Source organism: Phalangium opilio, unplaced genomic scaffold (assembly GCF_054372755.1).
Source record: "Phalangium opilio isolate 3A_F unplaced genomic scaffold, DU_Popi_V2 ptg000024l_1, whole genome shotgun sequence".
NCBI classification, from domain to species: Eukaryota; Metazoa; Arthropoda; class Arachnida; order Opiliones; family Phalangiidae; genus Phalangium; species Phalangium opilio.
Window position 1 is genome coordinate 11,514,457 of NW_028324155.1, and position 18,802 is coordinate 11,533,258.

The 18,802-nt window shown below is 38.4% G+C and overlaps 25 non-coding genes and 45 pseudogenes across 25 annotated transcripts; all 70 read left to right on the plus strand.

The window, feature by feature from the left end:
* The first annotated feature begins 28 nt into the window (after nt 1-28).
* LOC149693399 (5S ribosomal RNA) lies at nt 29-147 on the plus strand (annotated as a pseudogene).
* A 137-nt stretch (nt 148-284) lies between these two features.
* LOC149693400 (5S ribosomal RNA) lies at nt 285-403 on the plus strand. Its single transcript, XR_016382952.1, has one exon. It is a non-coding gene; the product is annotated as a 5S ribosomal RNA (ribosomal RNA).
* A 137-nt stretch (nt 404-540) lies between these two features.
* On the plus strand, nt 541-643 carry LOC149693401 (5S ribosomal RNA; annotated as a pseudogene).
* A 121-nt stretch (nt 644-764) lies between these two features.
* Nucleotides 765-883, plus strand: LOC149693402 (5S ribosomal RNA; annotated as a pseudogene).
* A 137-nt stretch (nt 884-1,020) lies between these two features.
* On the plus strand, nt 1,021-1,139 carry LOC149693403 (5S ribosomal RNA; annotated as a pseudogene).
* A 137-nt stretch (nt 1,140-1,276) lies between these two features.
* Nucleotides 1,277-1,395, plus strand: LOC149693404 (5S ribosomal RNA; annotated as a pseudogene).
* A 137-nt stretch (nt 1,396-1,532) lies between these two features.
* Nucleotides 1,533-1,635, plus strand: LOC149693405 (5S ribosomal RNA; annotated as a pseudogene).
* Nucleotides 1,636-1,757: 122 nt separating this feature from the next.
* LOC149693406 (5S ribosomal RNA) lies at nt 1,758-1,876 on the plus strand. The gene has a single exon (XR_016383319.1). It is a non-coding gene; the product is annotated as a 5S ribosomal RNA (ribosomal RNA).
* Nucleotides 1,877-2,013: 137 nt separating this feature from the next.
* On the plus strand, nt 2,014-2,116 carry LOC149693407 (5S ribosomal RNA; annotated as a pseudogene).
* Nucleotides 2,117-2,238: 122 nt separating this feature from the next.
* Nucleotides 2,239-2,357, plus strand: LOC149693408 (5S ribosomal RNA). The gene has a single exon (XR_016383320.1). It is a non-coding gene; the product is annotated as a 5S ribosomal RNA (ribosomal RNA).
* Nucleotides 2,358-2,494: 137 nt separating this feature from the next.
* On the plus strand, nt 2,495-2,597 carry LOC149693409 (5S ribosomal RNA; annotated as a pseudogene).
* Nucleotides 2,598-2,719: 122 nt separating this feature from the next.
* LOC149693410 (5S ribosomal RNA) lies at nt 2,720-2,838 on the plus strand (annotated as a pseudogene).
* Nucleotides 2,839-2,975: 137 nt separating this feature from the next.
* On the plus strand, nt 2,976-3,094 carry LOC149693411 (5S ribosomal RNA; annotated as a pseudogene).
* A 137-nt stretch (nt 3,095-3,231) lies between these two features.
* On the plus strand, nt 3,232-3,334 carry LOC149693412 (5S ribosomal RNA; annotated as a pseudogene).
* Nucleotides 3,335-3,456: 122 nt separating this feature from the next.
* On the plus strand, nt 3,457-3,575 carry LOC149693413 (5S ribosomal RNA; annotated as a pseudogene).
* A 137-nt stretch (nt 3,576-3,712) lies between these two features.
* Nucleotides 3,713-3,831, plus strand: LOC149693414 (5S ribosomal RNA). The gene has a single exon (XR_016382996.1). It is a non-coding gene; the product is annotated as a 5S ribosomal RNA (ribosomal RNA).
* A 137-nt stretch (nt 3,832-3,968) lies between these two features.
* On the plus strand, nt 3,969-4,071 carry LOC149693415 (5S ribosomal RNA; annotated as a pseudogene).
* A 122-nt stretch (nt 4,072-4,193) lies between these two features.
* Nucleotides 4,194-4,312, plus strand: LOC149693416 (5S ribosomal RNA). The gene has a single exon (XR_016383007.1). It is a non-coding gene; the product is annotated as a 5S ribosomal RNA (ribosomal RNA).
* Nucleotides 4,313-4,448: 136 nt separating this feature from the next.
* Nucleotides 4,449-4,567, plus strand: LOC149693417 (5S ribosomal RNA). The gene has a single exon (XR_016383018.1). It is a non-coding gene; the product is annotated as a 5S ribosomal RNA (ribosomal RNA).
* Nucleotides 4,568-4,704: 137 nt separating this feature from the next.
* Nucleotides 4,705-4,807, plus strand: LOC149693418 (5S ribosomal RNA; annotated as a pseudogene).
* Nucleotides 4,808-4,929: 122 nt separating this feature from the next.
* Nucleotides 4,930-5,048, plus strand: LOC149693419 (5S ribosomal RNA). The gene has a single exon (XR_016383321.1). It is a non-coding gene; the product is annotated as a 5S ribosomal RNA (ribosomal RNA).
* Nucleotides 5,049-5,184: 136 nt separating this feature from the next.
* On the plus strand, nt 5,185-5,303 carry LOC149693420 (5S ribosomal RNA; annotated as a pseudogene).
* A 137-nt stretch (nt 5,304-5,440) lies between these two features.
* LOC149693421 (5S ribosomal RNA) lies at nt 5,441-5,559 on the plus strand (annotated as a pseudogene).
* A 137-nt stretch (nt 5,560-5,696) lies between these two features.
* LOC149693422 (5S ribosomal RNA) lies at nt 5,697-5,815 on the plus strand (annotated as a pseudogene).
* Nucleotides 5,816-5,952: 137 nt separating this feature from the next.
* Nucleotides 5,953-6,071, plus strand: LOC149693423 (5S ribosomal RNA). Its single transcript, XR_016383029.1, has one exon. It is a non-coding gene; the product is annotated as a 5S ribosomal RNA (ribosomal RNA).
* A 137-nt stretch (nt 6,072-6,208) lies between these two features.
* LOC149693424 (5S ribosomal RNA) lies at nt 6,209-6,311 on the plus strand (annotated as a pseudogene).
* A 122-nt stretch (nt 6,312-6,433) lies between these two features.
* On the plus strand, nt 6,434-6,552 carry LOC149693425 (5S ribosomal RNA). The gene has a single exon (XR_016383041.1). It is a non-coding gene; the product is annotated as a 5S ribosomal RNA (ribosomal RNA).
* A 136-nt stretch (nt 6,553-6,688) lies between these two features.
* Nucleotides 6,689-6,807, plus strand: LOC149693426 (5S ribosomal RNA). Its single transcript, XR_016383052.1, has one exon. It is a non-coding gene; the product is annotated as a 5S ribosomal RNA (ribosomal RNA).
* Nucleotides 6,808-6,944: 137 nt separating this feature from the next.
* Nucleotides 6,945-7,047, plus strand: LOC149693427 (5S ribosomal RNA; annotated as a pseudogene).
* Nucleotides 7,048-7,169: 122 nt separating this feature from the next.
* Nucleotides 7,170-7,288, plus strand: LOC149693428 (5S ribosomal RNA). Its single transcript, XR_016383323.1, has one exon. It is a non-coding gene; the product is annotated as a 5S ribosomal RNA (ribosomal RNA).
* Nucleotides 7,289-7,424: 136 nt separating this feature from the next.
* LOC149693429 (5S ribosomal RNA) lies at nt 7,425-7,543 on the plus strand (annotated as a pseudogene).
* Nucleotides 7,544-7,905: 362 nt separating this feature from the next.
* On the plus strand, nt 7,906-8,024 carry LOC149693430 (5S ribosomal RNA). The gene has a single exon (XR_016383187.1). It is a non-coding gene; the product is annotated as a 5S ribosomal RNA (ribosomal RNA).
* Nucleotides 8,025-8,386: 362 nt separating this feature from the next.
* On the plus strand, nt 8,387-8,505 carry LOC149693431 (5S ribosomal RNA; annotated as a pseudogene).
* Nucleotides 8,506-8,866: 361 nt separating this feature from the next.
* Nucleotides 8,867-8,985, plus strand: LOC149693432 (5S ribosomal RNA; annotated as a pseudogene).
* A 137-nt stretch (nt 8,986-9,122) lies between these two features.
* LOC149693433 (5S ribosomal RNA) lies at nt 9,123-9,241 on the plus strand (annotated as a pseudogene).
* Nucleotides 9,242-9,602: 361 nt separating this feature from the next.
* On the plus strand, nt 9,603-9,721 carry LOC149693434 (5S ribosomal RNA; annotated as a pseudogene).
* A 135-nt stretch (nt 9,722-9,856) lies between these two features.
* Nucleotides 9,857-9,976, plus strand: LOC149693435 (5S ribosomal RNA; annotated as a pseudogene).
* Nucleotides 9,977-10,096: 120 nt separating this feature from the next.
* On the plus strand, nt 10,097-10,215 carry LOC149693436 (5S ribosomal RNA). Its single transcript, XR_016383191.1, has one exon. It is a non-coding gene; the product is annotated as a 5S ribosomal RNA (ribosomal RNA).
* Nucleotides 10,216-10,577: 362 nt separating this feature from the next.
* Nucleotides 10,578-10,696, plus strand: LOC149693437 (5S ribosomal RNA; annotated as a pseudogene).
* Nucleotides 10,697-10,833: 137 nt separating this feature from the next.
* Nucleotides 10,834-10,951, plus strand: LOC149693438 (5S ribosomal RNA). The gene has a single exon (XR_016383351.1). It is a non-coding gene; the product is annotated as a 5S ribosomal RNA (ribosomal RNA).
* A 132-nt stretch (nt 10,952-11,083) lies between these two features.
* LOC149693439 (5S ribosomal RNA) lies at nt 11,084-11,202 on the plus strand (annotated as a pseudogene).
* A 137-nt stretch (nt 11,203-11,339) lies between these two features.
* LOC149693440 (5S ribosomal RNA) lies at nt 11,340-11,458 on the plus strand. Its single transcript, XR_016383063.1, has one exon. It is a non-coding gene; the product is annotated as a 5S ribosomal RNA (ribosomal RNA).
* A 361-nt stretch (nt 11,459-11,819) lies between these two features.
* On the plus strand, nt 11,820-11,938 carry LOC149693441 (5S ribosomal RNA; annotated as a pseudogene).
* A 137-nt stretch (nt 11,939-12,075) lies between these two features.
* On the plus strand, nt 12,076-12,178 carry LOC149693442 (5S ribosomal RNA; annotated as a pseudogene).
* Nucleotides 12,179-12,299: 121 nt separating this feature from the next.
* Nucleotides 12,300-12,418, plus strand: LOC149693443 (5S ribosomal RNA; annotated as a pseudogene).
* Nucleotides 12,419-12,556: 138 nt separating this feature from the next.
* LOC149693444 (5S ribosomal RNA) lies at nt 12,557-12,675 on the plus strand (annotated as a pseudogene).
* Nucleotides 12,676-12,811: 136 nt separating this feature from the next.
* On the plus strand, nt 12,812-12,930 carry LOC149693445 (5S ribosomal RNA). The gene has a single exon (XR_016383074.1). It is a non-coding gene; the product is annotated as a 5S ribosomal RNA (ribosomal RNA).
* A 137-nt stretch (nt 12,931-13,067) lies between these two features.
* On the plus strand, nt 13,068-13,170 carry LOC149693446 (5S ribosomal RNA; annotated as a pseudogene).
* Nucleotides 13,171-13,290: 120 nt separating this feature from the next.
* LOC149693447 (5S ribosomal RNA) lies at nt 13,291-13,409 on the plus strand. Its single transcript, XR_016383231.1, has one exon. It is a non-coding gene; the product is annotated as a 5S ribosomal RNA (ribosomal RNA).
* A 136-nt stretch (nt 13,410-13,545) lies between these two features.
* On the plus strand, nt 13,546-13,664 carry LOC149693448 (5S ribosomal RNA; annotated as a pseudogene).
* Nucleotides 13,665-13,801: 137 nt separating this feature from the next.
* On the plus strand, nt 13,802-13,920 carry LOC149693449 (5S ribosomal RNA). Its single transcript, XR_016383192.1, has one exon. It is a non-coding gene; the product is annotated as a 5S ribosomal RNA (ribosomal RNA).
* A 136-nt stretch (nt 13,921-14,056) lies between these two features.
* On the plus strand, nt 14,057-14,159 carry LOC149693450 (5S ribosomal RNA; annotated as a pseudogene).
* Nucleotides 14,160-14,279: 120 nt separating this feature from the next.
* On the plus strand, nt 14,280-14,398 carry LOC149693451 (5S ribosomal RNA; annotated as a pseudogene).
* A 137-nt stretch (nt 14,399-14,535) lies between these two features.
* On the plus strand, nt 14,536-14,654 carry LOC149693452 (5S ribosomal RNA; annotated as a pseudogene).
* A 137-nt stretch (nt 14,655-14,791) lies between these two features.
* LOC149693453 (5S ribosomal RNA) lies at nt 14,792-14,894 on the plus strand (annotated as a pseudogene).
* Nucleotides 14,895-15,016: 122 nt separating this feature from the next.
* Nucleotides 15,017-15,135, plus strand: LOC149693454 (5S ribosomal RNA). Its single transcript, XR_016383085.1, has one exon. It is a non-coding gene; the product is annotated as a 5S ribosomal RNA (ribosomal RNA).
* Nucleotides 15,136-15,495: 360 nt separating this feature from the next.
* On the plus strand, nt 15,496-15,614 carry LOC149693455 (5S ribosomal RNA). The gene has a single exon (XR_016383099.1). It is a non-coding gene; the product is annotated as a 5S ribosomal RNA (ribosomal RNA).
* Nucleotides 15,615-15,751: 137 nt separating this feature from the next.
* LOC149693456 (5S ribosomal RNA) lies at nt 15,752-15,854 on the plus strand (annotated as a pseudogene).
* Nucleotides 15,855-15,974: 120 nt separating this feature from the next.
* Nucleotides 15,975-16,093, plus strand: LOC149693457 (5S ribosomal RNA). The gene has a single exon (XR_016383232.1). It is a non-coding gene; the product is annotated as a 5S ribosomal RNA (ribosomal RNA).
* Nucleotides 16,094-16,230: 137 nt separating this feature from the next.
* On the plus strand, nt 16,231-16,349 carry LOC149693458 (5S ribosomal RNA; annotated as a pseudogene).
* A 137-nt stretch (nt 16,350-16,486) lies between these two features.
* On the plus strand, nt 16,487-16,605 carry LOC149693459 (5S ribosomal RNA). The gene has a single exon (XR_016383193.1). It is a non-coding gene; the product is annotated as a 5S ribosomal RNA (ribosomal RNA).
* Nucleotides 16,606-16,741: 136 nt separating this feature from the next.
* Nucleotides 16,742-16,844, plus strand: LOC149693460 (5S ribosomal RNA; annotated as a pseudogene).
* A 120-nt stretch (nt 16,845-16,964) lies between these two features.
* On the plus strand, nt 16,965-17,083 carry LOC149693461 (5S ribosomal RNA; annotated as a pseudogene).
* A 137-nt stretch (nt 17,084-17,220) lies between these two features.
* Nucleotides 17,221-17,339, plus strand: LOC149693462 (5S ribosomal RNA; annotated as a pseudogene).
* A 137-nt stretch (nt 17,340-17,476) lies between these two features.
* Nucleotides 17,477-17,579, plus strand: LOC149693463 (5S ribosomal RNA; annotated as a pseudogene).
* Nucleotides 17,580-17,701: 122 nt separating this feature from the next.
* LOC149693464 (5S ribosomal RNA) lies at nt 17,702-17,820 on the plus strand. The gene has a single exon (XR_016383110.1). It is a non-coding gene; the product is annotated as a 5S ribosomal RNA (ribosomal RNA).
* A 137-nt stretch (nt 17,821-17,957) lies between these two features.
* On the plus strand, nt 17,958-18,060 carry LOC149693465 (5S ribosomal RNA; annotated as a pseudogene).
* Nucleotides 18,061-18,180: 120 nt separating this feature from the next.
* Nucleotides 18,181-18,299, plus strand: LOC149693466 (5S ribosomal RNA). Its single transcript, XR_016383283.1, has one exon. It is a non-coding gene; the product is annotated as a 5S ribosomal RNA (ribosomal RNA).
* A 137-nt stretch (nt 18,300-18,436) lies between these two features.
* On the plus strand, nt 18,437-18,539 carry LOC149693467 (5S ribosomal RNA; annotated as a pseudogene).
* Nucleotides 18,540-18,659: 120 nt separating this feature from the next.
* LOC149693468 (5S ribosomal RNA) lies at nt 18,660-18,778 on the plus strand. Its single transcript, XR_016383234.1, has one exon. It is a non-coding gene; the product is annotated as a 5S ribosomal RNA (ribosomal RNA).
* Nucleotides 18,779-18,802: the final 24 nt, after the last annotated feature.

Genomic DNA, 18,802 nt, shown 5'->3' on the forward strand with positions numbered 1-18,802 from the left:
TAAATTCGAATTATTATCTAGCACTCTCGGCAACGGCCATATCGCGCTGAAAACCCCGGTTCTCGTCGGATCACCGAAGTTAAGCAGCGTCGAGCGCAGTCAGTACTTGGGAGGGAGACCACTTAGGAAAACTGCGTGCCGTTGGCTTTTTCACTTTTTTTTCCTCTTTTAAATTCCAATAGATATGAAAAAAGCCAACATATTTTCTTTTTGTTATTGTTTTAAGAAGATGAAGGTTAATTTGTCTCACTTAATTTAAATTCGAATTATTAAATAGCACGCTCGGCAACGGCCATATCACGCTGAAAACACCGGTTCTCGTCCGATCACCGAAGTTAAGCAGCGTCGAGCGCAGTCAGTACTTGGGAGGGAGACCACTTAGGAACACTTCGTGCCGTTGGCTTTTTCACTTTTTTTTCCTCTTTTAAATTCCAATAGATATGAAAAAAGCAAACATATTTTCTTTTTCTTATTGTTTTAAAAAGATGATGGTTAATTTGTCTCACTTAGTTTAAATTCGAATTATCATCTAGCACTCTCGGCAACGGCCATATCACGCTGAAGACACCGGTTCTCGTCCGATCACCGAAGTTAAGCAGCGTCGAGCGCAGTCAGTACTTGGAAACTCTGCGTGCCGTTGGCTTTTTCACTTTTATTTCCTCTTTTAAATTCCATCAGATATGAAAAAAGCAAACATATCTTCTTTTTGTTATTGTTTTATAAAGATGAAGGTTTTTAAATTCAAATTATTAAATAGCACTCTCGGCAACGGCCATATCACGCTGAAAACACCGGTTCTCGTCCGATCACCGAAGTTAAGCAGCGTCGAGCGCAGTCAGTACTTGGGAGGGAGACCACTTAGGAACACTGCGTTTCGTTGGCTTTTACACTTTTTTTTCCTCTTTTAAATTTTAATAGATATGAAAAAAGCAAACATGTTTTCTTTTTGTTATTGTTTTAAAATGATGAAGGTCAATTTGTCTCACTTAATTTAAATTCGAATTATTATCTAGCACTCTTGGCATAGGCCATATCACGCTGAAAACACCGGTTCTCGTCGGATCAGCGAAGTTAAGCAGCGTCGAGCGCAGTCAGTACTTGGGAGGGAGACCACTTAGGAACACTGCGTGCCGTTGGCTTTTTCACTTTTTTTTCCTCTTTTAAATTCCAATAGATATGAAAAAAGCCAACATATTTTCTTTTTGTTATTGTTTTAAAAAGATGAAGGTTAATTTGTCTCACTTAATTTAAATTCGAATTATTAAATAGCACTCTCGGCAACGGCCATATCACGCTGAAAACACCGGTTCTCGTCCGATCACCGAAGTTAAGCAGCGTCGAGCGCAGTCAGTACTTGCGAGGGAGACCACTTAGGAAAACTGGGTGCCGTTGACTTTTTCACTTTTCTTTCCTCTTTTAAATTCCAATAGATATGAAAAAAGCAAACATATTTTCTTTTTGTTATTGTTTTAAAAAGATGATGGTTAATTTGTCTCACTTAATTTAAATTCGAATTATTATCTAGCACTCTCGGCAACGGCCATATCACGCTGAAAACACCGGTTCTCGTCCGATCACCGAAGTTAAGCAGCGTCGAGCGCAGTCAGTACTTGGAAACTTTGCGTGCCGTTGATTTTTTCACTTTTATTTCCTCTTTTAAATTCCATGAGATATGAAAAAAGCAAACATATCTTCTTTTTCTTATTGATTTATAAAGATGAAGGTCAATTAAATTCGAATTATTAAATAGCACTCTCGGCAACGGCCATATCACGCTGAAAACACCGGTTCTCGTCCGATAACCGAAGTTAAGCAGCGTCGAGCGCAGTCAGTACTTGGGAGGGAGACCACTTAGGAACACTGCGTGCCGTTGGCTTTTTCACTTTTTTTTCCTCTTTTAAATTCCAATAGATATGAAAAAAGCAAACATATTTTCTTTTTGTTATTGTTTTAAAAAGATGATGGTTAATTTGTCTCACTTAATTTAAATTCGAATTATTATCTAGCACTCTCGGCAACGGCCATATCACGCTGAAAACACCGGTTCTCGTCCGATCACCGAAGTTAAGCAGCGTCGAGCGCAGTCAGTACTTGGAAACTTTGCGTGCCGTTGATTTTTTCACTTTTATTTCCTCTTTTAAATTCCATGAGATATGAAAAAAGCAAACATATCTTCTTTTTCTTATTGATTTATAAAGATGAAGGTCAATTAAATTCGAATTATTAAATAGCACTCTCGGCAACGGCCATATCACGCTGAAAACACCGGTTCTCGTCCGATAACCGAAGTTAAGCAGCGTCGAGCGCAGTCAGTACTTGGGAGGGAGACCACTTAGGAACACTGCGTGCCGTTGGCTTTTTCACTTTTTTTTCCTCTTTTAAATTCCAATAGATATGAAAAAAGCAAACATATTTTCTTTTTGTTATTGTTTTAAAAAGATGATGGTTAATTTGTCTCACTTAATTTAAATTCGAATTATTATCTAGCACTCTCGGCAACGGCCATATCACGCTGAAAACACCGGTTCTCGTCCGATCACCGAAGTTAAGCAGCGTCGAGCGCAGTCAGTACTTGGAAACTTTGCGTGCCGTTGGCTTTTTCACTTTTATTTCCTCTTTTAAATTCCATGAGATATGAAAAAAGCAAACATATCTTCTTTTTCTTATTGATTTATAAAGATGAAGGCTAATTAAATTCGAATTATTAAATAGCACACTCGGCAACGGCCATATCACGCTGAAAACACCGGTTCTCGTCCGATCACCGAAGTTAAGCAGCGTCGAGCGCAGTCAGTACTTGGGAGGGAGACCACTTAGGAACACTGCGTTTCGTTGGCTTTTTCACTTTTTTTTCCTCTTTTAAATTTTAATAGATATGAAAAAAGCAAACATGTTTTCTTTTTGTTATTGTTTTAAAATGATGAAGGTCAGTTTGTCTCACTTAATTTAAATTCGAATTATTATCTAGCACTCTTGGCATAGGCCATATCACGCTGTAAACACCGGTTCTCGTCGGATCAGCGAAGTTAAGCAGCGTCGAGCGCAGTCAGTACTTGGGAGGGAGACCACTTAGGAACACTGCGTGCCGTTGGCTTTTTCACTTTTTTTTCCTCTTTTAAATTCCAATAGATATGAAAAAAGCAAACATATTTTCTTTTTGTTATTGTTTTAAAAAGATGATGGTTAATTTGTCTCACTTAATTTAAATTCGAATTATTATCTAGCACTCTCGGCAACGGCCATATCACGCTGAAAACACCGGTTCTCGTCCGATCACCGAAGTTAAGCAGCGTCGAGCGCAGTCAGTACTTGGAAACTTTGCGTGCCGTTGATTTTTTCACTTTTATTTCCTCTTTTAAATTCCATGAGATATGAAAAAAGCAAACATATCTTCTTTTTCTTATTGATTTATAAAGATGAAGGTCAATTAAATTCGAATTATTAAATAGCACTCTCGGCAACGGCCATATCACGCTGAAAACACCGGTTATCGTCCGATAACCGAAGTTAAGCAGCGTCGAGCGCAGTCAGTACGTGGGAGGGAGACCACTTAGGAACACTGCGTGCCGTTGGCTTTTTCACTCTTTTTTCCTCTTTTAAATTCCAATAGATATGAAAAAAGCAAACATATTTTCTTTTTGTTATTGTTTTAAAAAGATGATGGTTAATTTGTCTCACTTAATTTAAATTCGAATTATTATCTAGCACTCTCGGCAACGGCCATATCACGCTGAAAACACCGGTTCTCGTCCGATCACCGAAGTTAAGCAGCGTCGAGCGCAGTCAGTACTTGGGAGGGAGACCACTTAGGAACACTGCGTGCCGTTGGCTTTTTCACTTTTTTTTCCTCTTTTAAATTCCAATAGATATGAAAAAAGCAAACATATTTTCTTTTTGTTATTGTTTTAAAAAGATGATGGTTAATTTGTCTCACTTAATTTAAATTCGAATTATTATCTAGCACTCTCGGCAACGGCCATATCACGCTGAAAACACCGGTTCTCGTCCGATCACCGAAGTTAAGCAGCGTCGAGCGCAGTCAGTACTTGGAAACTTTGCGTGCCGTTGGCTTTTTCACTTTTATTTCCTCTTTTAAATTCCATGAGATATGAAAAAAGCAAACATATCTTCTTTTTCTTATTGATTTATAAAGATGAAGGTTAATTAAATTCGAATTATTAAATAGCACACTCGGCAACGGCCATATCACGCTGAAAACACCGGTTCTCGTCCGATCACCGAAGTTAAGCAGCGTCGAGCGCAGTCAGTACTTGGGAGGGAGACCACTTAGGAACACTGCGTGCCGTTGGCTTTTTCACTTTTTTTCCTCTTTTAAATTCCAATAGATATGAAAAAAGCAAACATATTTTCTTTTTGTTATTGATTTAAAAAGATGAAGGTTAATTTGTCTCACTTAATTTAAATTCGAATTATTAAATAGCACTCTCGGCAACGGCCATATCACGCTGAAAACACCGGTTCTCGTCCGATCACCGAAGTTAAGCAGCGTCGAGCGCAGTCAGTACTTGGGAGGGAGACCACTTAGGAACACTGCGTGCCGTTGGCTTTTTCACTTTTTTTTCCTCTTTCAAATTCCAAAAGATATGAAAAAAGCAAACATATTTTCTTTTTGTTATTGTTTTAAAAAGATGATGGTTAATTTGTCTCACTTAATTTAAATTCGAATTATTATCTAGCACTCTCGGCAACGGCCATATCACGCTGAAAACACCGGTTCTCGTCCGATCACCGAAGTTAAGCAGCGTCGAGCGCAGTCAGTACTTGGAAACTTTGCGTGCCGTTGGCTTTTTCACTTTTATTTCCTCTTTTAAATTCCATGAGATATGAAAAAAGCAAACATATCTTCTTTTTCTTATTGATTTATAAAGATGAAGGTTAATTAAATTCGAATTTTTAAATAGCACTCTCGGCAACGGCCATATCACGCTGAAAACACCGGTTCTCGTCCGATAACCGAAGTTAAGCAGCGTCGAGCGCAGTCAGTACTTGGGAGGGAGACCACTTAGGAACACTGCGTGCCGTTGGCTTTTTCACTTTTTTTCCTCTTTTAAATTCCTATAGATATGAAAAAAGCAACCATATTTTCTTTTTGTTATTGTTTTAAAAAGATGAAGGTCAATTTGTCTCACTTAATTTAAGTTCGAATTATTATCTAGCACTCTCGGCAACGGCCATATCACGCTGAAAACACCGGTTCTCGTCGGATCACCGAAGTTAAGCGGCGTCGAGCGCAGTCAGTACTTGGGAGGGAGACCACTTAGGAACACTGCGCGCCGTTGGCTTTTTCACTTTTTTTTCCTCTTTTAAATTCCAATAGATATGAAAAAAGCCAACATATTTTCTTTTTGTTATTGCTTTAAAAAGATGAAGGTTAATTTGTCTCACTTAATTTAAATTCGAATTATTAAATAGCACTCTCGGCAACGGCCATATCACGCTGAAAACACCGGTTCTCGTCCGATCACCGAAGTTAAGCAGCGTCGAGCGCAGTCAGTACTTGCGAGGGAGACCACTTAGGAAAACTGGGTGCCGTTGACTTTTTCACTTTTGTTTCCTCTTTTAAATTCCTATAGATATGAAAAAAGCAAACATATTTTCTTTTTGTTATTGTTTTAAAAAGATGAAGGTCAATTTGTCTCACTTAATTTAAATTCGAATTATTATCTAGCACTGTCGGCAACGGCAATATCACGCTGAAAACACCGGTTCTCGTCGGATCACCGAAGTTAAGCAGCGTCGAGCGCAGTCAGTACTTGGGAGGGAGACCACTTAGGAACACTGCGTGCCGTTGGCTTTTTCACTTTTTTTTCCTCTTTTAAATTCCAATAGATATGAAAAAAGCAAACATATTTTCTTTTTGTTATTGTTTTAAAAAGATGATGGTTAATTTGTCTCACTTAATTTAAATTCGAATTATTATCTAGCACTCTCGGCAACGGCCATATCACGCTGAAAACACCGGTTCTCGTCCGATCACCGAAGTTAAGCAGCGTCGAGCGCAGTCAGTACTTGGGAGGGAGACCACTTAGGAACACTGCGTGCCGTTGGCTTTTTCACTTTTTTTTCCTCTTTTAAATTCCAATAGATATGAAAAAAGCAAACATATTTTCTTTTTGTTATTGTTTTAAAAAGATGATGGTTAATTTGTCTCACTTAATTTAAATTCGAATTATTATCTAGCACTCTCGGCAACGGCCATATCACGCTGAAAACACCGGTTCTCGTCCGATCACCGAAGTTAAGCAGCGTCGAGCGCAGTCAGTACTTGGAAACTTTGCGTGCCGTTGGCTTTTTCACTTTTATTTCCTCTTTTAAATTCCATGAGATATGAAAAAAGCAAACATATCTTCTTTTTCTTATTGATTTATAAAGATGAAGGTTAATTAAATTCGAATTATTAAATAGAACACTCGGCAACGGCCATATCACGCTGAAAACACCGGTTCTCGTCCGATCACCGAAGTTAAGCAGCGTCGAGCGCAGTCAGTACTTGGGAGGGAGACCACTTAGGAACACTGCGTGCCGTTGGCTTTTTCACTTTTTTTCCTCTTTTAAATTCCAATAGATATGAAAAAAGCAAACATATTTTCTTTTTGTTATTGATTTAAAAAGATGAAGGTTAATTTGTCTCACTTAATTTAAATTCGAATTATTAAATAGCACTCTCGGCAACGGCCATATCACGCTGAAAACACCGGTTCTCGTCCGATCACCGAAGTTAAGCAGCGTCGAGCGCAGTCAGTACTTGGGAGGGAGACCACTTAGGAACACTGCGTGCCGTTGGCTTTTTCACTTTTTTTTCCTCTTTCAAATTCCAAAAGATATGAAAAAAGCAAACATATTTTCTTTTTGTTATTGTTTTAAAAAGATGATGGTTAATTTGTCTCACTTAATTTAAATTCGAATTATTATCTAGCACTCTCGGCAACGGCCATATCACGCTGAAAACACCGGTTCTCGTCCGATCACCGAAGTTAAGCAGCGTCGAGCGCAGTCAGTACTTGGAAACTTTGCGTGCCGTTGGCTTTTTCACTTTTATTTCCTCTTTTAAATTCCATGAGATATGAAAAAAGCAAACATATCTTCTTTTTCTTATTGATTTATAAAGATGAAGGTTAATTAAATTCGAATTTTTAAATAGCACTCTCGGCAACGGCCATATCACGCTGAAAACACCGGTTCTCGTCCGATAACCGAAGTTAAGCAGCGTCGAGCGCAGTCAGTACTTGGGAGGGAGACCACTTAGGAACACTGCGTGCCGTTGGCTTTTTCACTTTTTTTCCTCTTTTAAATTCCTATAGATATGAAAAAAGCAAACATATTTTCTTTTTGTTATTGTTTTAAAAAGATGAAGGTCAATTTGTCTCACTTAATTTAAGTTCGAATTATTATCTAGCACTCTCGGCAACGGCCATATCACGCTGAAAACACCGGTTCTCGTCGGATCACCGAAGTTAAGCGGCGTCGAGCGCAGTCAGTACTTGGGAGGGAGACCACTTAGGAACACTGCGCGCCGTTGGGTTTTTCACTTTTTTTTCCTCTTTTAAATTCCAATAGATATGAAAAAAGCCAACATATTTTCTTTTTGTTATTGTTTTAAAAAGATGAAGGTTAATTTGTCTCACTTAATTTAAATTCGAATTATTAAATAGCACTCTCGGCAACGGCCATATCACGTTGAAAACACCGGTTCTTGTCCGATCACCGAAGTTAAGCAGCGTCGAGCGCAGTCTGTACTTGGGAACACTGCGTGCCTTTGGCTTTTTCCTTTTTGTTTCCTCTTTTAAATTCCACCAGATATGTAAAAAGCAAACATATCTTCTTTTTGATATTGTTTTATAAAGATGAAAGTGAATTAAATTCAAATTATTAACAAGCACTCTCGGCAACGGCCATATCACGCTGAAAACACCGGTTCTCGTCCGATCACCGAAGTTAAGCAGCGTCGAGCGCAGTCAGTACTTGGGAGACAGATCACTTGGGAATTCTGCGTGCCGTTGGCTTTTTCACTTTTTTTTCCTGTTTTAAATTCCAATAGATATGAAAAAAGCAAACTTATTTTCTTTTTGTTATTGTTTTAAAAAGATGAAGGTTAATTTGTCTCACTTAATTTAAATTCGAATTATTAACTAGCACTCTCGGCAACGGCCATATCACGTTGAAAACACCGGTTCTTGTCCTATCACCGAAGTTAAGCAGCGTCGAGCGCAGTCAGTAATTGGAAACTCTGCGTGCCGTTGGCTTTTTCACTTTTGTTTCCTCTTTTAAATTCCACCAGATATGTAAAAAGCAAAAATATCTTCTTTTTGATATTGTTTTATAAAGATGAAGGTTAATTAAATTCAAATTATTAAATAGCACTCTCGACAACGGCCATATCACGCTGACAACACCGGTTCTCGTCCGATCATCGAAGCTAAGCAGCGTCGATCGCAGTCAGTACTTGGGAGGGAGACCTCTTAGGAACACTGCGTGCCGTTGGTTTTTCACTTTTTTTTCCACTTTTAAATTCCAATAGATATGAAAAAAGCAAACTTATTTTCTTTTTGTCATTGTTTTAAAAAGATGAAGGTTAATTTGTCTCACTTAATTTAAATTCGAATTATTAACTAGCACTCTCGGCAACGGCCATATCACGTTGAAAACACCGGTTCTTGTCCTATCACCGAAGTTAAGCAGCGTCGAGCGCAGTCAGTAATTGGAAACTCTGCGTGCCGTTGGCTTTTTCACTTTTGTTTCCTCTTTTAAATTCCACCAGATATGTAAAAAGCAAAAATATCTTCTTTTTGATATTGTTTTATAAAGATGAAGGTTAATTAAATTCAAATTATTAAATAGCACTCTCGGCAACGGCCATATCACGCTGAAAACACCGGTTCTCGTCCGATCACCGAAGTTAAGCAGCGTCGAGCGCAGTCAGTACTTGGGAGACAGACCACTTGGGAATTCTGCGTGCCGTTGGCTTTTTCACTTTTTTTTCCTGTTTTAAATTCCAATAGATATGAAAAAAGCAAACTTATTTTCTTTTTGTTATTGTTTTAAAAAGATGAAGGTTAAGTTGTCTCACTTAATTTAAATTCGAATTATTAAATAGCACTCTCGGCAACGGCCATATCACGTTGAAAACACCGGTTCTTGTCCTATCACCGAAGTTAAGCAGCGTCGAGCGCAGTCAGTACTTGGGAGGGAGACCACTTAGGAACACTGCGTGCCGTTGGCTTTTTCTCTTTTTTTTCCACTTTTATATTCCAATAAATTTCAAAAAAGCAAACATATTTTCTTTTTGTTATTGTTTTAAAAAGATGAAGTTTAATTTGTCTCACTTAATTCAAATTCGAATTATTAACTAGCACTCTCGGCAACGGCCATATCACGCTGAAAAAACGGTTCTTGTCCGATCACCGAAGTTAAGCAGCGTCGAGCGCAGTCTGTACTTGGGAACACTGCGTGCCTTTGGCTTTTTCCTTTTTGTTTCCTCTTTTAAATTCCACCAGATATGTAAAAAGCAAACATATCTTCTTTTTGATATTGTTTTATAAAGATGAAAGTGAATTAAATTCAAATTATTAACAAGCACTCTCGGCAACGGCCATATCACGCTGAATACACCGGTTCTCGTCCGATCATCGAAAATAAGCAGCGTCGAGCGCAGTCAGTACTTTTGAGGGAGACCACTTAGGAACACTGCGTGCCGTTGGTTTTTCACTTTTTTTCCACTTTTAAATTCCAATAGATATGAAAAAAGCAAACATATCTTCTTTTTGTTATTGTTTTAAAAAGATAAAAGTTAATTTGTCTCACTTAATTTAAATTCGAATTATTAACTAGCACTCTCGCCAACGGCCATATCGCGCTTAAAAACACCGGTTCTAGTCCTATCACAGAAGATAAGCAGCGTCGAGCGCAGTCAGTACTTGGGAGGGAGACCACTTAGGAACACTGCGTGCCGTTGGTTTTTTCACTTTTTTTCCACTTTTAAATTCCAATAGATATGAAAAAAGATACATTTCTTCTTTTTGTTATTGTTTTATAAAGATGAAGGTTAATTAAATTCAAATTATTAAATAGCACTCTGGGCAACGGCCATATCACGCTGAAAACACCGGTTCTCGTCGGATCACCGAAGTTAAGCAGCGTCGAGCGCAGTCAGTACTTGGGAGGGAGACCACTTAGGAACACTGCGTGCCGTTGGCTTTTTCACTTTTTTTTCCTCTTTTAAATTCCAATAGATATGAAAAAAGCCAACATATTTTCTTTTTGTTATTGTTTTAAAAAGATGAAGGTTAATTTGTCTCACTTAATTTAAATTCGAATTATTAAATAGCACTCTCGGCAACGGCCATATCACGCTGAAAACACCGGTTCTCGTCCGATCACCGAAGTTAAGCAGCGTCGAGCGCAGTCAGTACTTGGAAACTTTGCGTGGCGTTGGCATTTTCACTTTTATTTCCTCTTTTAAATTCCATCAGATATGAAAAAAGCAAACATATCTTCTTTTTCTTATTGATTTATAAAGATGAAGGTTAATTAAATTCAAATTATTAAATAGCACTCTCGGCAACGACCATATCACGCTGAAAACACCGTTTCTCGTCCGATCACCGAAGTTAAGCAGAGTCGAGCCCAGGCAGTACTTGGGAGGGAGACCACTTAGGAACACTGCGTGCCGTTGGCTTTTTCAAATTTTTTTCCTCTTTTAAATTCCAATAGATATGAAAAAAGCAAACATATTTTCTTTTTGTTATTGTTTTAAAAAGATGATGGTTAATTTGTCTCACTTAATTTACATTCGAATTATTATCTAGCACTCTCGGCAACGGCCATATCACGCTGAAAACACCGGTTCTCGTCCGATCACCGAAGTTAAGCAGCGTCGAGCGCAGTCAGTACTTGGGAGGAGACCACTTAGGAACACTGCGTGCCGTTGGCTTTTTCACTATTTTCCTCTTTTAAATTCCTATAGATATGAAAAAAGCAAACATATTTTCTTTTTGTTATTGTTTTAAAAAGATGGTCAATTTGTCTCACTTAATTTAAATTCGAATTATTATCTAGCACTCTCGGCAACGGCCATATCGCGCTGAAAACCCCGGTTCTCGTCGGACCACCGAAGTTAAGCAGCGTCGAGCGCAGTCAGTACTTGGGAGGGAGACCACTTAGGAACACTGCGTGCCGTTGGCTTTTTCACTTTTTTTTCCTCTTTTAAATTCCAATAGATATGAAAAAAGCCAACATATTTTCTTTTTGTTATTGTTTTAAGAAGATGAAGGTTAATTTGTCTCACTTAATTTAAATTCGAATTATTAATAAGCACTCTCGGCAACGGCCATATCACGCTGAAAACACCGGTTCTCGTCCGATCACCGAAGTTAAGCAGCGTCGAGCGCAGTCAGTACTTGGGAGGGAGACCACTTAGGAACACTGCGTGCCGTTGGCTTTTTCACTTTTTTTTCCTCATTTAAAATCCAATAGATATAAAAAAAGCAAACATATTTTTTTTTGTTATTGTTTTAAAAAGATGATGGTTAATTTGTCTCACTTAGTTTAAATTCGAATTATTATCTAGCACTCTCGGCAACTGCCATATCACGCTGAAAACACCGGTTCTCGTCCGATCACCGAAGTTAAGCAGCGTCGAACGCAGTCAGTACTTGGAAACTTTGCGTGCCGTTGGCTTTTTCACTTTTATTTCCTCTTTTAAATTCCATCAGATATGAAAAAAGCAAACATATCTTCTTTTTTTTATTGATTTTTAAAGATGAAGGTTAATTAAATTCAAATTATTAAATAGCACTCTCGGCAACGGCCATGTCACGCTGAAAGCACAGGTTCTCGTCCGATCACCGAAGTTAAGCAGCGTCGAGCGCAGTCAGTACTTGGGAGGGAGACCACTTAGGAACACTGCGTGCCGTTGGCTTTTTCACTTTTTTTTCCTCTTTTAAATTCCAATAGATATGAAAAAAGCAAACATATTTTCTTTTTGTTATTGTTTTAAAAAGATGATGGTTAATTTGTCTCACTTAGTTTAAATTCGAATTATCATCTAGCACTCTCGGCAACGGCCATATCACGCTGAAGACACCGGTTCTCGTCCGATCACCGAAGTTAAGCAGCGTCGAGCGCAGTCAGTACTTGGAAACTCTGCGTGCCGTTGGCTTTTTCACTTTTATTTCCTCTTTTAAATTCCATCAGATATGAAAAAAGCAAACATATCTTCTTTTTGTTATTGTTTTATAAAGATGAAGGTTTTTAAATTCAAATTATTAAATAGCACTCTCGGCAACGGCCATATCACGCTGAAAACACCGGTTCTCGTCCGATCACCGAAGTTAAGGAGCGTCGAGCGCAGTCAGTACTTGGGAGGGAGACCACTTAGGAACACTGCGTTTCGTTGGCTTTTTCACTTTTTTTTTCCTCTTTTAAATTTTAATAGATATGAAAAAAGCAAACATGTTTTCTTTTTGTTATTGTTTTAAAATGATGAAGGTCAATTTGTCTCACTTAATTTAAATTCGAATTATTATCTAGCACTCTTGGCATAGGCCATATCACGCTGAAAACACCGGTTCTCGTCGGATCAGCGAAGTTAAGCAGCGTCGAGCGCAGTCAGTACTTGGGAGGGAGACCACTTAGGAACACTGCGTGCCGTTGGCTTTTTCACTTTTTTTCCTCTTTTAAATTCCAATAGATATGAAAAAAGCAAACATATTTTCTTTTTGTTATTGTTTTAAAAAGATGATGGTTAATTTGTCTCACTTAATTTAAATTCGAATTATTATCTAGCACTCTCGGCAACGGCCATATCACGCTGAAAACACCGGTTCTCGTCCGATCACCGAAGTTAAGCAGCGTCGAGCGCAGTCAGTACTTGGGAGGGAGACCACTTAGGAACACTGCGTGCCGTTGGCTTTTTCACTTTTTTTTCCTCTTTTAAATTCCAAAAGATATGAAAAAAGCAAACATATTTTCTTTTTGTTATTGTTTTAAAAAGATGATGGTTAATTTGTCTCACTTAATTTAAATTCGAATTATTATCTAGCACTCTCGGCAACGGCCATATCACGCTGAAAACACCGGTTCTCGTCCGATCACCGAAGTTAAGCAGCGTCGAGCGCAGTCAGTACTTGGAAACTTTGCGTGCCGTTGGCTTTTTCACTTTTATTTCCTCTTTTAAATTCCATGAGATATGAAAAAAGCAAACATCTTCTTTTTCTTATTGATTTATAAAGATGAAGGTTAATTAAATTCGAATTATTATCTAGCACTCTCGGCAACGGCCATATCACGCTGAAAACACCGGTTCTCGTCCGATCACCGAAGTTAAGCAGCGTCGAGCGCAGTCAGTACATGGGAGGGAGACCACTTAGGAACACTGCGTGCCGTTGGCTTTTTCACTTTTTTTCCTCTTTTAAATTCCAATAGATATGAAAAAAGCCAACATATTTTCTTTTTGTTATTGTTTTAAAAAGATGAAGGTTAATTTGTCTCACTTAATTTAAATTCGAATTATTAAATAGCACTCTCGGCAACGGCCATATCACGCTGAAAACACCGGTTCTCGTCCGATCACCGAAGTTAAGCAGCGTCGAGCGCAGTCAGTACTTGCGAGGGAGACCACTTAGGAAAACTGGGTGCCGTTGACTTTTTCACTTTTTTTTCCTCTTTTAAATTCCTATAGATATGAAAAAAGCAAACATATTTTCTTTTTGTTATTGTTTTAAAAAGATGAAGGTCAATTTGTCTCACTTAATTTAAATTCGAATTATTATCTAGCACTGTCGGCAACGGCCATATCACGCTGAAAACACCGGTTCTCGTCGGATCACCGAAGTTAAGCAGCGTCGAGCGCAGTCAGTACTTGGGAGGGAGACCACTTAGGAACACTGCGTGCCGTTGGCTTTTTCACTTTTTTTTCCTCTTTTAAATTCAATAGATATGAAAAAAGCAAACATATTTTCTTTTTGTTATTGTTTTAAAAAGATGATGGTTAATTTGTCTCACTTATTTTAAATTCGAATTATTATCTAGCACTCTCGGCAACGGCCATATCACGCTGAAAACACCGGTTCTCGTCCGATCACCGAAGTTAAGCAGCGTCGAGCGCAGTCAGTACTTGGAAACTTTGCGTGCCGTTGGCTTTTTCACTTTTATTTCCTCTTTTAAATTCCATGAGATATGAAAAAAGCAAACATCTTCTTTTTCTTATTGATTTATAAAGATGAAGGTTAATTAAATTCGAATTATTAAATAGCACTCTCGGCAACGGCCATATCACGCTGAAAACACCGGTTCTCGTCCGATCACCGAAGTTAAGCAGCGTCGAGCGCAGTCAGTACTTGCGAGGGAGACCACTTAGGAAAACTGGGTGCCGTTGACTTTTTCACTTTTGTTTCCTCTTTTAAATTCCTATAGATATGAAAAAAGCAAACATATTTTCTTTTTGTTATTGTTTTAAAAAGATGAAGGTCAATTTGTCTCACTTAATTTAAATTCGAATTATTATCTAGCACTGTCGGCTACGGCAATATCACGCTGAAAACACCGGTTCTCGTCGGATCACCGAAGTTAAGCAGCGTCGAGCGCAGTCAGTTCTTGGGAGGGAGACCACTTAGGAACACTGCGTGCCGTTGGCTTTTTCACTTTTTTTTCCTCTTTTAAATTCCGATAGATATGAAAAAAGCAAACATATTTTCTTTTTGTTATTGTTTTAAAAAGATGATGGTTAATTTGTCTCACTTAATTTAAATTCGAATTATTATCTAGCACTCTCGGCAACGGCCATATCACGCTGAAAACACCGGTTCTCGTCCGATCACCGAAGTTAAGCAGCGTCGAGCGCAGTCAGTACTTGGAAACTTTGCGTGCCGTTGGCTTTTTCACTTTTATTTCCTCTTTTAAATTCCATGAGATATGAAAAAAGCAAACATATCTTCTTTTTCTTATTGATTTATAAAGATGAATGTTAATTAAATTCGAATTATTAAATAGCACTCTCGGCAACGGCCATATCACGCTGAAAACACCGGTTCTCGTCCGATCACCGAAGTTAAGCAGCGTCGAGCGCAGTCAGTACTTGGGAGGGAGACCACTTAGGAACACTGCGTGCCGTTGGCTTTTTCACTTTTTTTTCCTCTTTTAAATTCCAAAAGATATGAAAAAAGCAAACATATTTTCTTTTTGTTATTGTTTTAAAAAGATGATGGTTAATTTGTCTCACTTAATTTAAATTCGAATTATTATCTAGCACTCTCGGCAAGGGCCATATCACGCTGAAAACACCGGTTCTCGTCCGATCACCGAAGTTAAGCAGCGTCGAGCGCAGTCAGTACTTGGAAACTTTGCGTGCCGTTGGCTTTTTCACTTTTATTTCCTCTTTTAAATTCCATGAGATATGAAAAAAGCAAACATCTTCTTTTTCTTATTGATTTATAAAGATGAAGGTTAATTAAATTCGAATTATTATCTAGCACTCTCGGCAACGGCCATATCACGCTGAAAACACCGGTTCTCGTCCGATCACCGAAGTTAAGCAGCGTCGAGCGCAGTCAGTACTTGGGAGGGAGACCACTTAGGAACACTGCGTGCCGTTGGCTTTTTCACTTTTTTTTCCTCTTTTAAATTCCAATATATATGAAAAAAGCAAACATATTTTCTTTTTGTTATTGTTTTAAAAAGATGATGGTTAATTTGTCTCACTTAATTTAAATTCGAATTATTATCTAGCACTCTCGGCAACGGCCATATCACGCTGAAAACACCGGTTCTCGTCCGATCACCGAAGTTAAGCAGCGTCGAGCGCAGTCAGTATTTGGAAACTTTGCGTGCCGTTGGCTTTTTCACTTTTATTTCCTCTTTTAAATTCCATGAGATATGAAAAAAGCAAACATCTTCTTTTTCTTATTGATTTATAAAGATGAAGGTTAATTAAATTCGAATTATTATCTAGCACTCTCGGCAACGGCCATATCACGCTGAAAACACCGGTTCTCGTCCGATCACCGAAGTTAAGCAGCGTCGAGCGCAGTCAGTACATGGGAGGGAGACCACTTAGGAACACTGCGTGCCGTTGGCTTTTTCACTTTTTTTTCCTCTTTTAAATTCCAATAGATATGAAAAAAGCCAACATGTTTTCTTTTTGTTATTGTTTTAAAAAGATGAAGGTTAATTTGTCTCACTTAATTTAAATTCGAATTATTAAATAGCACTCTCGGCAACGGCCATATCACGCTGAAAACACCGGTTCTCGTCCGATCACCGAAGTTAAGCAGCGTCGAGCGCAGTCAGTACTTGCGAGGGAGACCACTTAGGAAAACTGGGTGCCGTTGACTTTTTCACTTTTTTTTCCTCTTTTAAATTCCTATAGATATGAAAAAAGCAAACATATTTTCTTTTTGTTATTGTTTTAAAAAGATGAAGGTCAATTTGTCTCACTTAATTTAAATTCGAATTATTATCTAGCACTGTCGGCAACGGCCATATCACGCTGAAAACACCGGTTCTCGTCGGATCACCGAAGTTAAGCAGCGTCGAGCGCAGTCAGTACTTGGGAGGGAGACCACTTAGGAACACTGCGTGCCGTTGGCTTTTTCACTTTTTTTTCCTCTTTTAAATTCAATAGATATGAAAAAAGCAAACATATTTTCTTTTTGTTATTGTTTTAAAAAGATGATGGTTAATTTGTCTCACTTAATTTAAATTCGAATTATTATCTAGCACTCTCGGCAACGGCCATATCACGCTGAAAACACCGGTTCTCGTCCGATCACCGAAGTTAAGCAGCGTCGAGCGCAGTCAGTACTTGGAAACTTTGCGTGCCGTTGGCTTTTTCGCTTTTATTTCCTCTTTTAAATTCTATGAGATATGAAAAAAGCAAACATCTTCTTTTTCTTATTGATTTATAAAGATGAAGGTTAATTAAATTCGAATTATTAAATAGCACTCTCGGCAACGGCCATATCACGCTGAAAACACCGGTTCTCGTCCGATCACCGAAGTTAAGCAGCGTCGAGCGCAGTCAGTACTTGCGAGGGAGACCACTTAGGAAAACTGGGTGCCGTTGACTTTTTCACTTTTGTTTCCTCTTTTAAATTCCTATAGATATGAAAAAAGCAAACATATTTTCTTTTTGTTATTGTTTTAAAAAGATGAAGGTCAATTTGTCTCACTTAATTTAAATTCGAATTATTATCTAGCACTGTCGGCTACGGCAATATCACGCTGAAAACACCGGTTCTCGTCGGATCACCGAAGTTAAGCAGCGTCGAGCGCAGTCAGTACTTGGGAGGGAGACCACTTAGGAACACTGCGTGCCGTTGGCTTTTTCACTTTTTTTTCCTCTTTTAAATTCCGATAGATATGAAAAAAGCAAACATATTTTCTTTTTGTTATTGTTTTAAAAAGATGATGGTTAATTTGTCTCACTTAATTTAAATTCGAATTATTATCTAGCACTCTCGGCAACGGCCATATCACGCTGAAAACACCGGTTCTCGTCCGATCACCGAAGTTAAGCAGCGTCGAGCGCAGTCAGTACTTGGAAACTTTGCGTGCCGTTGGCTTTTTCACTTTTATTTCCTCTTTTAAATTCCATGAGATATGAAAAAAGCAAACATATCTTCTTTTTCTTATTGATTTATAAAGATGAATGTTAATTAAATTCGAATTATTAAATAGCACTCTCGGCAACGGCCATATCACGCTGAAAACACCGGTTCTCGTCCGATCACCGAAGTTAAGCAGCGTCGAGCGCAGTCAGTACTTGGGAGGGAGACCACTTAGGAACACTGCGTGCCGTTGGCTTTTTCACTTTTTTTTCCTCTTTTAAATTCCAAAAGATATGAAAAAAGCAAACATATTTTCTTTTTGTTATTGTTTTAAAAAGATGATGGTTAATTTGTCTCACTTAATTTAAATTCGAATTATTATCTAGCACTCTCGGCAACGGCCATATCACGCTGAAAACACCGGTTCTCGTCCGATCACCGAAGTTAAGCAGCGTCGAGCGCAGTCAGTACTTGGAAACTTTGCGTGCCGTTGGCTTTTTCACTTTTATTTCCTCTTTTAAATTCCATGAGATATGAAAAAAGCAAACATCTTCTTTTTCTTATTGATTTATAAAGATGAAGGTTAATTAAATTCGAATTATTATCTAGCACTCTCGGCAACGGCCATATCACGCTAAAAACACCGGTTCTCGTCCGATCACCGAAGTTAAGCAGCGTCGAGCGCAGTCAGTACTTGGGAGGGAGACCACTTAGGAACACTGCGTGCCGTTGGCTTTTTCACTTTTTTTTCCTCTTTTAAATTCCAATATATATGAAAAAAGCAAACATATTTTCTTTTTGTTATTGTTTTAAAAAGATGATGGTTAATTTGTCTCACTTAATTTAAATTCGAATTATTATCTAGCACTCTCGGCAACGGCCATATCACGCTGAAAACACCGGTTCTCGTCCGATCACCGAAGTTAAGCAGCGTCGAGCGCAGTCAGTATTTGGAAACTTTGCGTGCCGTTGGCTTTTTCACTTTTATTTCCTCTTTTAAATTCCATGAGATATGAAAAAAGCAAACATCTTCTTTTTCTTATTGATTTATAAAGATGAAGGTTAATTAAATTCGAATTATTATCTAGCACTCTCGGCAACGGCCATATCACGCTGAAAACACCGGTTCTCGTCCGATCACCGAAGTTAAGCAGCGTCGAGCGCAGTCAGTACATGGGAGGGAGACCACTTAGGAACACTGCGTGCCGTTGGCTTTTTCACTTTTTTTTCCTCTTTTA